The 17,533-nt window shown below is 41.0% G+C and overlaps 1 long non-coding RNA gene across 1 annotated transcript in view; it reads left to right on the forward strand.

Moving 5' to 3' along the window:
- Window positions 1-17,533, forward strand: part of LOC139757008 (uncharacterized) — a 133,263-nt gene that overhangs the window by 38,774 nt on the left and 76,956 nt on the right. The gene's annotated exons all lie outside the window — the stretch shown is intronic.

Here is a 17,533-nt window from a genome sequence, read left to right on the forward strand (position 1 = left end):
CAGCTTGTCCTTGGCGGGAATGCTCTCACTCTGGGTCAACACCTCTGGTGATATACGACATGAAATAGCGACAGGAACTGGAATCGTGTCACCCCTACAAAGGCCTTGCCACTTGGACTGTTCGTATGTGAACGAAAGTAAACTCAAGTTTTTTTGGCATCAGTAAGTTATGATATTTCTGGTGTTATATTCTTTGAACTATGAATCAAATGTATGAAAATATATATTGTATTGATACTCAAAAACAGTCCAGGAGTTTGGGGTACCAGTCAATGTTAACAACTGAATATACGCAGAAATATCTTCCACACTCGTAAAGTACTTGGGTTCGCAGGAGACCTGGGAATGTTGACTCTTTCATCACGTATCGGTATTTGGCGAACTTTTTCCGTATGAAAGAAAATAAGAAACAATCGTAGTCTAATCTCGAGGACTTTCCTGTAATTCGTGGATGAAAATTTGTCCAAAGAGATTGGGAAGGAGTTATCATGGTAGACGTAACAGATTTCTTGGATGATGAAGGCCTTACCTCGGGGTAACTTAAGGTACGACAACAAATGTAGAACCTTAACCAGACTTTGGCGGCTGCTGACTGTGTCCACAGCTTTAAATGTCGAGAGGACGCGGCAACAACAGTCAAAACATTTTCTTAAGAGTTTTGCTCTCTGCTTTGGCCTTGGAATGTGCGAGCCTTACGTTGCTGACTTGCTGCAGAAAAACAGGGTGTGAAAATGTAAAGAATTGTCTCAACAAATATACACACAGGAAAGCTTTCGCACCTTGAAGTTTGGATGCAGGAAATGGAAAGGGAAAAAAGGTAGCAAAGCGATGAAGATAAAAGGGACAAGGGTGAAGGATGTTTCGGAGTTCATGTCTACCTTGCAGACCAGTGGTCGAACCGTCGCCTGAACCTGACCAAGGAGATGAACCATCGCTACAGGGAGCAGCAGAACTTCACCTTCAGTCACATACCTTCACAAGATAACGCGTCTGAAAACCTTCAAGCCAACATCACCATGAGACAGAACTTCTGACACTTAAACACAATATTTCATACGAAGAATAGCATGTCTCTTAACCATATAACTATGAGAGACAACCTCTGAGGTTGAAGACAATATTTCGTATATGAATTAGCATAAGTGTCTCAACCATAGCCATGTGAAGCCAGTGGAACGTTCCCAAAGTCATGCTCACTCCCTCGAAGAACAGAAAATAATGATTCGAAGATGTGCTAGGGTCAAGTTCCTCTGAGTATTTCCGTAGTTAAGTTTTTTTTATCTAAAGGAGAGAAAAAATGTTTTTTGTAACTCGAAATTTTTTCTCGTCTTAGTGATTAAAAGATATTCAGGAAACTCGGTTTGAGAGTGATAAATGAATGTTGTTTAGAGGGAAGCTTCTATACTTATTCAGTATATACATATAGACTATATATATATATATATATATATATATATAGACTATATATATATATATATATATATATATAGTGAGAAAACGAAGAAACACTAGGGTTCAGGAGACGTGAAACTGGTAACTGATATAGAAAGCTGAATAGTACAAAATCAGAAAACGTAATGTTTAAGGTCAGAACTTGCTGTATAGACGTGTCTGTGACTTCCAAAAACATAAATATAACCAAGCTGGACTTATCACAGTTCATGATATGCTGATAAGCCTCTTAAGGGTGGTGCATGATATGTATAAACCTGGAAGTTTACCAGTGAATGTCACAATAGGTATATGACATCACAACATGTTGACGTCACAGCATGAATGTGATGTCACAACAGGTAAACAATAGTTCCAGATGGATGGCTGTCAGTTCATGTCTCTTCCCTGTCAAATCACTTGAACACTACGGTACACACCACTGAACACAACGGTGCACCTCTTGAACACGTCCGGTCGGCTCTTGGCCAAGTATAGTGGCTTGTACCTTACCCAGAGAACCTTTAACCTGATCCTTAAGCGTCAGGTCAAAGGTCACGGGCTTGTAGGAATTATATGCATAGAACATGAGGAAAACTCTGTTCTATTAGAAATGTTAGACGAGCGAGGTAAAAGTTAATTCTACCAACTCTCCCGTCGCAAACATGGTCTCAACTCTCAGGAGACCAGAGATCAGAAACCCGAGAGTGATTTTTTCTTCGTAAGAAAGGACGCCTCTGGCATCACACGAAGAGCGAGTGGGTGGAGGAACTAGCCACAGGGAACAGAAGGGAACTTACATGTTTCCGAAGTTACAGAATGCTTGGAGTGCCAGTGTGGCAAAGGGAGAAAGATAATGTCCTTGAAGTCAGAAGACGATATAAAAGGAGCAGCAAGGGACGGACTTAAAGTATCAGGAAAAAAAAGATAGATGTTGGTGCAAATGATAAAGATACATAACGAGAAGAAAACGTTTTATGTGGGAAGTTTTTTTTGACGAACATAAGAAGCTAATTCTAATGAAAGGGTATTCAAGTACACAGCATTGGGTACAATATTTACGATGCTAGTCTGGTGTATGACGTGTGGTGTTACCACCAGCACAGACCTCATCGTGTAGCACTGGCACTAGAATGGACATAGCGTGGCAACATCCATATTCTGTGGCTTACCATGATGGCTACACGATAACTTAGGGAAGCAAGTGAAATAGGCGCGAACATCAGAATATCTGCCGAAGTTATGAGGATGATCATTTATACTTGTAAGGAAGCTAAAACTTAAGATGTCTAATGATCATTTAGAATGCTATTGGCTAGAGTACCCTGAATATTTATTGAAGCTCATGTATGATAACTGACTCATTATGACCATAGTCAAATCTTTTATACGAATATATGATCATATAAATGTATCAGATGTTCACGCCTTCATCTTATTCCACTCGTGGTCATATGTAACATTCATGTGGACAGCGTGGACAACCCGTTCTGGGTTTGACTCATAAAACAGGCTTGATTTAAGTGTAGAATTGGTTGTGAATCGATGTACCACATTGGATATCGTAATGAGGTAGCAGACTATTCTCGAAGGCATTTTGTTATTGTATATTGGATCATAAACGAATCTTTTCACATCTTCCCCGTCTCCAGGCAATGGTTATCCTCCAGACTTTTCCCTTAGGTTGGGTACGTTCCCCCTTCCTCTTGTTCCTTACAGTTTGTTTCCTACCACCATTTATTTCGGGTCCCAAAGGAATGTCCAACCTTTATCCCGTTAGCCAACTCTCTCTCTCTCTCTCTCCTACTACCCCCCTGCTGGTAGAGCTACCAGCTTCCTCCAGAAACTTCCTCAACTTTAGCCCCTCTGCCTCAATTATTTTTTTCCCCGGCTGCAGGTACTGCTACCCATTCTCCCTCCTGGAAGCATTCCTTCCCCTCTCTCAGTTTATTGGTGTGTTTTATTCCCAGCTCTCGAGAATCCTGTTCACCCAGTCACGCTGTCTCTCTACTACGACATTGGCTTTGGAAGGGTTCTGCTTTACGTTATCTGTTTTCTAGTCAACTTCCATCCCTCTCATGTACAACCTTCATCTGACAGTTCTGCTGTTGCTGCGAAGCATCTCCAGCTCATGCCTGAGTTCTCTCTCGCGTGTCGCATCCTTCCCTGACTCACTGGGTGTGTTGCATATCTTAACCCCTCACATTCACTTGCCACTTTACCTTTATTTTTTTTTACCCTCTCCTTTCCTCTCCTGGCATTCACTCCTCCAGGGTCCGTTCGGTACCCGTCATTTGTCCCTGGGGTTCAGGGATATTTGTACTGGTCTTTTTTCATTAGTCCCAAAGCTCTCGGTCATTCGTGTAAACATGACATGTTGACAAACCTGCATGTACACACGTCAGTAATCATAACACAGAAAATGTGGCATGTGTCAGTTCAGTTGCGTTTGCTTCCCCAGTGACCTATATATAAAGGCTCAACGTCCCAGATTTTGTTGCTACAAGTGTTTTTATATTACCGCCATAAATTACAAACTTGGTTAGGATTGATTGGTAGGCTAACGACTGAAGGACATTGACTCTTCCACTGCGTTCGTTGAGGAGGGTGAGAAAGTATCATATTTGCATTTATTCCTCATTCTGGTTAAAGTCAGTGAAGGTGTTCTCTGTTGGAATGAGGACGAAAATACCTGAAGCAAAACTAAGAAGTGCATTAGAGTCAAATGCTGGCAACACCACTTGATCACGGGGCACTGTTTGTTGTCATGCCATTGGAACTGAGTTATGGTGAGAGTGCGAGTGAATGAATGAGCCTGAGTGAGCGTGTTAACACAGTCGTCAATGAAATTGTTGCATACCACACTTCTCAAACACAAACTCACCTGACGTCTTATATTAAGTGATTTTCATGTCTTGTTTCCAGGTTTCTACAACGCCTGTGTCTGGTTCCGTTCAGTCTTTCTTATGATTTATTCTTTCTTTCTTATCTGTCCTATCAAATTTATATTATCAAATTTATATTTTTATCAGTAGATGCCTTCCTTTTCCCTCAAGAATATTCACTACACAGTGCTGTATATATATATATATATATATATATATATATATATATATATATGTGTGTGTGTGTGTGTTTGTGTGTGTGTGTTGAGCTTCGTTTATGCTTTCTGTCATAATTTGAATGGGGTGACGTCACTCTGACCCGAGGCACGCCAGCTATATAAGGGAGAAGCTAGGCACACTCACCGCCAGTGTGAACAATACTCAAAGAAAATGTAGGGGAAGGGCTGTGTTTTGTCTCTGTTATGGTGTGCTGGTCTCGCACCACTTGGAAAGTCGTAAGTAGTCTGTCGGTAGTGTATTCCACACGTCGAGCACACAGACAATACAACATCAAGACACTACAACCTTTTATGCCATTTAAAGTCAATGGAATTAATAATTCTTAATGCATTATTTCATGACATCTTTTTTTTTTTCGTATTCATGCAATATGCATAATCATTGCCGAACATCAGTTAGTCCATATTTGACAATGACGACGAACTTACTCATGAAATGCTCATTTCAGGCAGCGAGCGATATGTCAGTGTTTTTGTATGTATCTCAACCCATAAATTCGGTACAAAACTATGAACAAAAGAAGGTAAAGATCTTAAAGCGAGGAAAAGATTTACAGCACATTGAGATGGTTGCGGAAACGGAGTTGTACCAGTTGCTGTTTCAGATGACGCGGTTCTGATGGCAGCGTCACGTGAGTCACTCATAGTACGAAGTCTCTTGCGAACCTCACCTTCAGTGGGTCTCTGGAACCTGCAGAGTGGCGGCTGGTGTCATACAGTGGACCCTGATGGTTCGCTGTGCCATATTTCGGGTCACGCCACCACCTGAGGGATCATAGTGTCAAAACGTTGACCTCAGTATCCACAATGGACGATGTAGGAACGCTCTAGATCATGGCGATAAAGGTGGTTTTCCAGGTTCCACAGATAACCATAAGAGCCATAAAAGAACGTTCTTTAAGAGAGCAGATTAAAGGTATGAAGCTATACGAAGGTAGACGCTGTCATGGATGTCATGTAGCAATTGCGAAAATTGTCAAAACAAATACATTACTTCCTTTAATTTGTTTCTTCGTGGTGTTGATGCCACCGGTGGCCGTGGGTGTGAGCAAACTTCGCTAACACAGCTGTCATCACAAGTCAATAAGCGGACCAAGCTCTAACAGTGTACCATCAACACGTGAGGTCAAAAACATTCAGCTTTATTCAACCTTAACAAATCGTATATATCAAACTGGCATGTTCTGTCTCGTGAAATCATTTAGAACGTACACCATTGTTCATGATATATTTTTCTCCTTCCTTGATATGAACAATGTAATGCGTGTTTAACTGGAATGTTATATTCGCTCGTAATACTTTCTTTTAGAAATACGTTTTGGCCACTTCATTACTGTTTTATGATAACTTTTTCTTCTATAAAGCTGGCATATTAAAACCAAAAATCAACAATGGCATTTACCACGTACAACATATGTATGGCTTAACAAACAATCCAGATTTCAACCATCATACAAAGGAATTCATTAACGTGTTGTAGGTTGTAAATCTAATCTTTTCCCTGACGTAAACTAATTCAACGAGAATTTTACACTGCAAGATAGATTATTCCGTGAAGTATCACACGTCCATTCGTCAAAAGTAGCCAACATGGACCTGAGCTGACGATATTATTTAAGTGATGGTTTCGTGCGTTAAATGCTGCTTTTTGATGAGTCTGCTCGTTGAATATTAACAAGGCACTTAATGAGCGATGAGAGCTATCGACACATGGTGGATCCGGGGAAAACCTTAGCCTCAAAAAGCTGAAGAAAGAACAAAGGTCTGATCTACCTGAGATGTGAGGTTGTGGGAATCACAATTAGAAAAAACAACCCAAAAAACTCGAATCTCATTTAGAATAGAAACTGCTTTTCAGATCCACTTCTCTCAGCAGGATAATACGAAACAGTACCACCGTCGTATATGACGGATACGACCCTCGTACATGACATTATTACGACCCGTGAGTATAATGGTTTGTTCCTTCATTTTAACCTTAAGGGTCACACCGCTGTGTTCAAGGGAAGCACAGGTCGCACCTAAGGCCTTGATATTTAAGCATCGACATAATGGCAGCAGTAAACTGTTGTTCGGTAATTCAGATATAACAAGCGTTCTTATATGTCTTAGCTCGGAGGTAAAGCATGGAATCCAGTGTTTCAGCCAAGCAGTGGCACATATATACTCGCACGGGCGTTCTCAACGCACAGAAGTAAAAGGCTGGTAATATGAATGACTCTAACCTATGAATCGGAGGTACGTTTTTGACATATGTAATTACCTTAAGACCAAGCACGAACGAGGCATGTTTACTTAAAATAAATTCTGGGTCTTAACCAGTGCCTGATGATTGAAACATTGACGTATTGTCGACTTTTAAGTGGCAATAGTTTCCACGTGAACAGAATGAAAGGTGACTAAATCTATCAATAATTAGGAGGCGTAATCTCGCGTAGGCGGAGTCCGGTAGCACGAATTGTAACGAGCCGGGGTGGTGCACGTAGTTAACTGCATGTTTAAAGTTGATACAGACGAGGATGAGATTCGTCTGCAACGGCAAGGAATAAGGCGTCTCACCTCCTAACCCGAGGCTTCAAGAAGTGTGACTCACTAGTTTGGAGGAAGAACAGAAGTGTGACTTACTGGTTTGGGGGAAGGAGAGAAGTGTGACCCACTGGTTTGGAGGAAGGGCAGAAGTGTGACCCTCTGGTTTGGAGGAAGGGCAGAAGTGTGACCCTCTGGTTTGGAGGAAGGGCAGAAGTGTGACTCACTGGTTTGGAGGAAGGACAGAAGTGTGATTCATTGGTTTGAAGGAAGGACAGAGTGTGACCCTCTGGTTTGGAGGAAGGACAGAAGTGTGACTCACTGGTTTGAAGGAGGGACTAAAGTGTGACTCTGGTTTGGAGGAAGGACAGAAGTGTGACCCAGAGTTGTTAGGGGAGACAGATATGTATCCCACTGAAGCATATGGGGAGTGTGACATCTGAAGTAGAAAGGAAGCAAGTGTGAGCAGCTGCAGCGAACAGAAGTGTGATCCCGCTCACTGGGATATAGAAGTGTGACTTCCCTTCACTTGGATAGTAGTGTGGTCCCTATGGATGAGGTGGGACACTGGTGTGGGCTCCTTCACTGGTACTGAATTATAACCACTGCTGTGAAAGACAGACAGACTGGTGGCCCTTAGCAGAAGAAAGAATTTCAGTCTTCCATGATACTGACCTGACCTGACCTGACCTGGCGAAACTAGAGGTCTGTCCGTCACCATGCCTGCTTGATATGTACGATTGGTTAAGGCAAACAGAAATGAATATTTGATATTCACGTGTTGGTGGTGCAATGCTAGAGTTTGGTCGCTTATTGACTTGTGATGACAGACGTGTTAGTGTAGCTCGTTCAACATCCACGGAAACTGGTGGTGTTAACATCCCTAAAAACAAGTTAAAGTTAGTAACTTTTCCTCTTAGCACACCGAACGGGTTCCAGTTTGATGTGTGTCGCTTGACAGATAACATCAGTGAAATTATATTAGGTTTTTTTTATGTAGGAATATTAACACTGGATAAGGTAGATTGTACCGTCTATGGAAGTAACGCTATATTTGTGCTTGATACGGACTGACAACTGGGTTCATATGTATCATGCGCTTCTGTTGAAATTACAGAATATGTATGAAAGTTATTTGCTTCGTAGATCAACACAGGTAATTTCCACAAAGGAATGCAAATTCGTATCATAATCACTTGATAATATGCTACTGAACTCTACACATAAAAATATAGACTTTGAGTCAAAGCGGTATCCCAGTAAATATTCATTGGAACATATGCTTAAATTTAACTTTCAAATATTTCAGCCAAAAGCTCGAAAATTATTCTAGAAATATTGGTGTAATCTGAGTCTACATACAGCATTGCGAAATGAATCGCTCTTCGTTCATCGTAAACCGAACATTGTACTACATTCGTCTTGCCTCCCAGGATCATCTGACCACAAACTTGTCTTCATCCCATCCCACTGCACCTACCCAGCCCCTGTCCACGTTTTGAGTCGTCAACCAGCACAGTGGATGAACTTGGGGAACCTCTTTTCTCTCTCTACTTGGGATGGACCTCCAGCTGTGCTGACCATACAGAATGGCTGATCTTGGCTGGGATGGTCGCCCACGAAACTTCTGCTGTTCTCGATCGCTGTTTGCTCGCTCTTGCTCTGGTGCTGGTCGCATAGCGTATAAGGCTACGTAACTCTATCCTTCCTTAGATCTTCACTCTTCTCGCACTTCTACTCAGAAAGCTATCATTCGTGAAATGAAGCTCATTGCAAGGATAAGGTTTGCTAATTCGACTTCTTTTACTGATAAATCTTTCATATCCTTACCCAAAAGCATCTGTATTTCTGTATTTCATCCTTTCCTCCTCTCCTCCAAGTGGACCAATCTGTTGCTACGTAACTCCAAGTAAAAAGCCGCTTTCATTCAATTCTAATTCTGTTTTGGATGATCTGTCATCTGTTCCTCTCTCTCAATCTCCCACTGAACCTCTGTCCTCTCCTATATTTACCTCACGTAGGGTCGTATAGGTACTTCCCCAGCTTCTAAAGAGCAAGACGTATGGACCTGGAGTCATACTTGCTCGATTTGTAAAGGAATTTACCTCTAAGCCACATCATCAACTTGCTCGCTTATTTCGTTTCTGTCTAAATCTCCAAGTGTTCTCCTCTTCCCAGAGGCATGCCTTGGTGAAGCCCATCCCCATAAAAGGAGACCGTTCCACTCGAAATGAAGGAGGAAATAGATTCCGTAGCAGAAAGAGAACGCGTTTTAGAACAAGGAGAGGAGGGAACAGTGAACTGAAGTGGGTAAAGTGGAGACTCAGTCGATCGTCTCGATGTCTCTTATCTATTGTTATCGCTACTTCTCCACTACTCTGGAAACATTTCTTCCTTCCATACCACTGAAGTTCTCCCATCATTATCATCATCTGGCCATTCCCATGCGACCTTCACTTCGTCCCATACCCTCAAGTTAAACAACCCAACCTTCTCTCAGTAGAAGTAAAGCGTTGATCTTCTACTCCTTCACCCTCCTTCGCTCTCTCTTTTCCTACATCTCTGTGAGGACTGAGCTGTCGCAGTTGAAAATGTCTGCCCGCATTACCCTCACCCGTCCGTGCAAACTTCCACTTCTCATTAGGGAGTCGCTTTGTTGCCCTCTGTTCATCGTCCGCAGTTCCCTTGTTCTTTCTCAGCTTGCCAGAAATCCTCCTCCCGTGTCCTCTGCCATCTCCGGTCTGCCATTTCCCCACCACATTTCTGTAGATTTTCAAACGCTTTTTTCTCTGGATTTATAACATATTTTCTTCGTTACTCATTCATCACTGGTTCATTTAAAGTCATCTGTTGCTTTATTGGATCTCTCTTTTCTTTTCTCTTTTTATCAACAGAGGTTTTCTTATGTTCTGCTTTTTTCGCCTCTGATTTATTTGGAATATTTGTGGGAACGACAATAGCGAATGCACGAAAAAAATCTTACTTCTAGAATACGCTCACTATTTCCTAAATCTTGGGTACAATATTGAATCTTACTACATTACTTTCATGGGGCGGCTCTCGAAGCATACGACGCGGCAACGTATTGCAACAATCTAAGCCAGTCCAGGTTCTCTTCAATCCTCCAAGAAAACTCCAAATGAATTTCTTCCTCACTGATACCCTACCTGCACCGCTGATCAATTTCCGGCCGTCAGTAAATGTGTTGTGATCTACTCTTTTTCAACCTATGTTAAGCCAGCGTTTCCTTTCGAAGGTAGACATGCCTTTGTGTAGATTGGTAGAACATATAGAAAAACGAGCCAGGTCCCCTAGTCGACGCCGTGTCAGTCAATAGCGAGTCTTCATCTTTGGACTGCCCAGAGTCGTTCTAGCATCAGATCACAGCGCTGGAGTGATCCATGGGTGTCGTCTCTCTTAAGTCAGCATTAAACGTCCAACAGCCATAGAAATAATGACACATCTACGTCCTTAAGACTTATTAGATGGTCAGGTACCAACAAAATTCAAACATTTCAATTAAGATGAGTCTGCGTCATCGAGCAGACTTCCGTAAAAAGATTTGTGAATCTTTCGAAGACTTTTGAGATCTTCAACACCCGTATTATGAGCATACGTAGGAACGTTATCAAAAAAGTATCTTTATGAGTGAGCTCTAGTCTTAAATCAAAGAGATATACCGTCGTAATTGTTGTCTCTTCTCGTCCAGAGTACAAGAGTCAGAAATAGATCAAACTTGGCCTTTCTTCACGTATTCCCGGCGCTATCTCGCTAATGCGGGAAACGGCGAACACTTATGAAAAAGAATATATATATATATATATATATATATATATATATATATATATATATATATATATATATATATATATATATATATATGATAGATGAGTAGATTGGAAGATACCTGGGTTTATAAAGGTATCAAATCCTATATAATTTAGGTTAGCATATGAAAACATCAGAATGTCGGTAGTTATCTATTAATCCTATATTTTCCTGCTGACAACTTCTCGTAAAAATCACAAATTCAGTGGAAAATTTTTCGACAGCATTGACAGAATTCGAGATGGCACCATGCACTCCAGAAATTCTGAATTTTATATACAGTTATCTTTAGCAGAAATGCTGAGAGTAGAGCTTAGTTTATTTTTATAGATTTAGGTTAGTTGATTAATTAGTTTTTTTCTGTTCTCATTTATTTTACGATAGTTTTCATTATCAGATTCAATTAAATTCATCAGACTCGTTCATAAACGGGACATAATGGTTTTTTTTGGTGAAAAATTATACAACGACTAAATCTAACACAGTATTATAGTCGAGTGTAGTGACTGATATACTGTGCTGTATGATCATTCATGCTTTGTTTTGTTAGTGTAGTAATGGTCTGTCTATTACATCATTACCCCACTCTAGGAGTGGGGTAATGATGTAACAGACAGACAGACCAGAGGAGTTGCACTTAGTACATACAGTATTGATTTAGGCAGATAACGTCCCTGTAGCGCTGGAACTCATAATGATTCCCTTATTCGCCATCGCTAGAGGACTATTTCTCACATTATAAACCTACGAAAATAGCGAAGGAAGTAATGGTGACGCGCCATCCATTTTTTTTCACTAGATGATGATTAAGGGTAACATTTCCCGGGTGTGAACGAGAGGCGCTGCTGCCCGAGGCAATACGAACACAAAACATCTGGAGGAGGAGGATGGAATGTATATATTCACGTTTGTACGTAGCAAAGACAGTAGGTATTGTACAGGTTATCATTATTCTTGTGTTCGTGTGGTAAGCGTACGTCGACCACTGGCTCTCGCGTACTGGTTTGATATTTGATTCAGGGAACTGGCCAAGTTAGACTGGTAAATAAGCCAAATTACCATTAATTCCTTTGTGTTTTCTTTATTCCAGATTCATATTTGCATAATACCCACCGCGTGTGACAATGGTTCAGATAATTCATGAACAGACACAGTCAGAGAGGAAAAATAAATGCTTGGGAGGAATGAATAACTGACCGTGGAATTTTAGAATATATAATTGCTACTAGATTTTCAGCGAAAGCCGAACATGATCACGTGAGCCTCAATTAGTTCATTGGTCTCTACCTGAACACTACTTTCTGCTTTGTTTCATCTATCAGTTGAGCCGAAAGTGACTGTCCTCCAGCCGACCGTTCTTTGGATCTGGAACTCTTCGTTCCTTTACTCTGGCCGTGCAAAGATTCTCTCCTCTTCATATTTTTTTTTTTTGGGGGGGAAAAATCCCCACTAGTTTCCCCCTGACCATTCTTTCACTATCCACAAGGTTGAGTCCTCCCTCCGCCCGTCTCCAGTAAGAGCATCCGCGTTCCTTTGCTCCACTCCTAATTTCTCACGGCCATTCCATCGTAACTCAGGGCACTGGTATGCATTATTTACCTTGTCTCGCTGCCTGTCGCTTTTGGCAGGTTACCTCACACATTCCCACGTCTCGTTAAAGAACTCGTTAAAGAACTCAATTTTCCTCTTAACTTCATATGATTTTTTCCTTTCTTTTTATCACACATGAGACGCTCTTTCCTTAAACCTGGGTCGTAAACGTTCGTAATTTCCCATTCCTTTTTTTCCGTTCCTCACGAGATTTTCTTCACAATGGTTTCATCGACATTTTCTAAAATTCTTAGCTAGGCTTTCCTTCATCTTAAATCCGTCTCTTAACCAAATATGGTTCATCCATTCCTCTATCTTACCTCATACTTCGCCATGTCCTCCTCCGTGGATCGAGTACGCTTTCTTCTCCTTCATGATTCAGGAGGTTCCTCCATCACCTGATTCCATTACCCGCTCCTCAAGAACAGTGTTGGATCTCACGTTCCCTCCATCTAATCCATTCTCCTGTTCATCTAGCGGGTTTTTTATCCACACACTCCCCACCTTCCAGTTCTCCTCCTCCTCTTCCGCCTCTCCTTCTCCTGCCACTCGAGGACCACGTCTCGCCACACTAGTTTCTTCTGTTCCTCAAAGACGTATGGTATGTATCCTTTGAGATTCGGTGGTCATCTGTCTGTGACTGACCACCTCAACCTCGAAAGTGTGCGAAATACTTAGATTTGCTTTAGAATTCTTTTTAACATAAACACAGCCTCCAGTCTACATAGTCCCAGTCTAAAGCAAGTAAAATGTAGACAAAAAAGAAGATATCGTGAGTAGCACCTTCCTGCTCCTTATCCTTATAGGTTAAGAGCTATCATCTCTTATCGGTTCTTTACTGTGATGCATCATTTTCAAAGATAATAGCGTTTCAGATACAACACACTCGAGGAGCAAGATCAAAAGATATCTAAAAGAATAAGAAAAATTCGTTATTACTGTAAGATTAATATGACGAAGAATCTGCCACTGTTTTCTTTGACGTAACTTTACTGGTCTACACCATAAGTGGTGATCTGGTGTGGCCCTAATGTAAGAAGGAACTGAGGCAACTGAAAGTATTTACCAGAAGAGCTTCAACCCCATAGAACTCCTTAGGTTAGGTTACTGAGACCGTCGTGTATGTAACCAATTCTCAGAGAAAGGTTTAAGTGGAGGATATTACGCTCTCGTCGGAGGGGCGCAAGCCTATCCAATTTTGGGATATATTGAAAAAGAGTAAAACTGATTTCAGGGTCGCAACACATCCTCAAATGTGATCGGTTTTCAGCCATCTGTGGTGCTCAACACCTCTTAAACGTCTGCGCTTTGTTCTTTTTTTCTCCTTCAATCCAGCTGGTGGACGACTCTAGTCACGTGTCTAATGTCTTTCTACAGATGGACTCAAAATGAAGATTCAACGAAAGATCAATAAGGTGTTCCTTCCATTCCCGGTGTGTACTGTTTGACACCACGAACAGAAAAGTAAACCACAAAAAATGTATTCTAGATATCAAACACACCTGTTTGACGCTAGAACAGAGCACAGTAGAGAGACAGATTCAGATGAATTTCATGGTGACAATTTATAGACGAAAGAAGATCAGCCATTAGATTCAGGAACTCCCACTGGAGTATGTAGCTGGGTCGAGCACTAGTGAGAACGAAGCTTTCCGAGTTCGAAAAAAATTGTCGACCATTTATCTTGTGTCTCTGTTATTGTTTATTGTTTTTGTTGGTAAGATGATCCCTAAATTCTCAGTGGCACTGAGGTCATGTTTTTCCCCCAATACGGAAGTTTTCCTTTGTTGGCTTATACGAAATTATTGAATAGAAATGAATGCCTCCACTAAATAGCCAACAGAACTTTTAAGTCACAGATTAAGGAAACTTTGACTGTGGACAGCATACAAAGAGTTAAAGGTTGTATGACAGTGGAAAGAATTGAAGAGATGGATCGCCACGAGTGTACAGTTTCCTCCTCGTACGGTAGAGACGTAATCAAAGAGCAATCTAACTCACTAGGAGTAAACACACAGCTAGTGCGTGCTTCTAGTATGATGTTGGGTTAATAGATTACGTTTTCTTTACCTCATATACCCAATTAATTCGTCAAAATGATACCAAAAGCAAAGTTGCTCCAAAACGATTACATAATTGAGATCATATAACAGTGTTCATGTAAAGAGAAGGTTCGATTACATTGGAATCTAAAATTTAGAATATCAAGATAAGCTGTGATAATGTTTGGGTTAAGCACTGCTCCTCCCTCACTATGAGAACTGAATGTTTAGACTGCATGCAGAAGAACTAACGATACAACTTTTTGAGATTCACTTTTAAAGGAGAATTTCAGGAACGTAATGTGATATAGACGAAAGACAAATGTCACAGAATGTAAAGTGGATGTACTGGATGAAGGAGTATCTCTGTGGATACACGCCATCAACAAATAGATCAGTCTGAACATGGAAGACAGTCCACTACTTCACAGTTACTATAAAGACCTGGTACTAGACGGAAACTATGTGTATATGATGGAGAAACAACTTCAGAAAATGATGAATTCAGCCAATCGTGTCGTGAGTGGTAACTAGGATTCAGGACTGCATCTAGAGGAACCAGAAAATACTCACTTTTGACCAGAGCAAACCATCCTAAGAGAGATGTAGTAGTTAGTTTTTACCGTATGATTTAATCACAGACTCGACTGAAAAGGAAGTTGATCAAACGAACGCGTATTCAGGACTCATATATGATTCAATCTTTAGCCACAAAGGATCTTAGAAAGTAAAATGTTCACCATGGTTAACAAGACGTATTTGATAAGTACAGTAAACACTTCAAATTAATTGAGTAGAAAATATCTAACTTTCGTTAATTGATCAAGTACACCGTACTACATCGAACATGTCTGAACATCAAAACCTCCACTGATGTAATCATAATGTTTTTCACTCAACAGGTAATCAGTTCATATTGCTGTAAAATGGTGATGTTTAGCTGAATATCTAAAGCTGATTTCACATTTAGATCTTGAGCAGAAACGTGATGAATGAAGTTATTGCTATCTGATGAGTGATTCTTGTTTAATATAGTTGATATAAAGTCTGTATATACTGCTACATACTTGTGGGGAGTTACACCGAACAGGAAAAGATACTGGCATAAGATTAAGTATACCATGAGTAAAACATACGTTTATTTCGAGGCTTCTTCTCTGCTCCTAACAGCTCAGATTGCAACAGCAGGAGGTTTCAAGAGATAGATCATTATATCACTCTATTAGACACTGCTGCCCTTATTCTTGTATATGGTGAGTAGATGAGTTAGGCTGATGTACTACGATTCGGAAGAATGTCAATCAATTGATCTAACCATTATCAGAGCTAATCTTCACTTTCAGTTGTATTTGAAGATGTCCAGGTTTTCATTGACCCCGACGTTTGGCTGTGCTGGGTTTAAGTAGATAAGCGGCCCTTGGGTTAAGTAGTAGTCTCTCTCTCTCTCTGCTGAATATGTTGTGCCAGCAAGGGACTATTTTTGGATGCAAGTTATGGATTAGGTTATCCAGTATTTTCCAGGTGTCTATTACGATGTATTTCCAAGATTTTTATGTTCTCCTGGGTGCAGCTGGATAGCTCTCAACCTATCGTCATGGTCCACATGTTTTATCGAATCGATACGCGATGGTAAAGACATTTGACCATTCTCAAGATTATGTTTGCTTAGGAATTTTATGGGTGATGTTGAAACACAATATTACTCCATCCAGGAAGAAGAGAGAGTATTCTCAATAGTATTATTATTACTCTTTGAACTTTCGTTTTCAGAGCTCTTTAAGTCCAACCGATCAATGCTGATTCGATAGACTTTGTTCAGTATTTTCCAAATTTAAGGAAAGCCATGATCATCATCTAGTGGAAGTCTTCCCTTCTCTGGTGAAATCGTTCGTTCGATTTATGCTCGCCACTTCACTGGCTTTCTGCGTTCCTCCCGTGGCTACAACAAAAAATGTTGAAAATGTTACATGTGGACCATGTTATTGAATAAGTCACACTGAACGAATTGACTTGTGTCAATCTATTGATTCTCGCGAGGCGTTTAGTCGACAATATTTCTTTAGTGATTGATGCCTCGCCTGCAGAAGAGAACACATAGCTGTACTGTGTCATGCTATCAGCGTCACATGCTCTCGCTGAAGAACACCAAGAGAAGACATGCACTTCCCTTGGAGACAAAGCTTTCAGCCCTTGAGCTGCTATGGTTGTTTTTCCCCCAACCCCTATACTTAATTATCCTTCCCTGCGTTTCCGACGTAGCGCCAGGAACATATGAAGAAAGGCTGCATTGGCTCACATCCATTCTCTAGCTGCCGTGCACAGAAATCATACCCCTCTATCCACAACCAGGCCCTGCAGACCTCACGGTGGTTTATTCCGGTCGCTTCATACGCCCTGGTATAATCCATGGACAGCATGTTGACCCCTGTATAGCACATTCTTCTAGTTCACTGTTTCTCGTGCACGCTTTATACCTTTCTGTATATTCAGGCCTCGATCACTCTATCTCTTTTTTACTCCACCTTTCCATATTCAAATTGGTCTCTCTCCTTGTCCTGTCCACTTCTGACACATATAACCTCTTTGTCAACCTCTCCTCACTCATTCTCTCCATATGTCCAAACCATTCTAGAACACCCTCTTCAGCTCTCTCAACCACACATTTTTTTATTACCACACATCCCCTTACCCATTCATTACTTACTCGATCAAACCACCTCACATCACAAATTGTCCTCGATCATTTCATTTCCAGCACTTCCATCCTTGTCCTTACATCCTCATGTCTTGCATCCATACAACATTGTTGGGATTTTTCTGCCGTCAAACATACCCAATTTCGCCCTCCCAAATAATGACATGCCTTTTTACGCATTCTTCAGTGCTCCCTTAACCTTCGTCCCCTCACCCATCCTATGACACATTTCGCGTCCATGATTCCATTCGCTGGCGAGTCCACTCCTAGATGTCCAAAACACTTCATTTTCAAATT

This window comes from Panulirus ornatus, chromosome 24, assembly GCF_036320965.1.
Source record: "Panulirus ornatus isolate Po-2019 chromosome 24, ASM3632096v1, whole genome shotgun sequence".
Classification (NCBI taxonomy): Eukaryota; Metazoa; Arthropoda; class Malacostraca; order Decapoda; family Palinuridae; genus Panulirus; species Panulirus ornatus.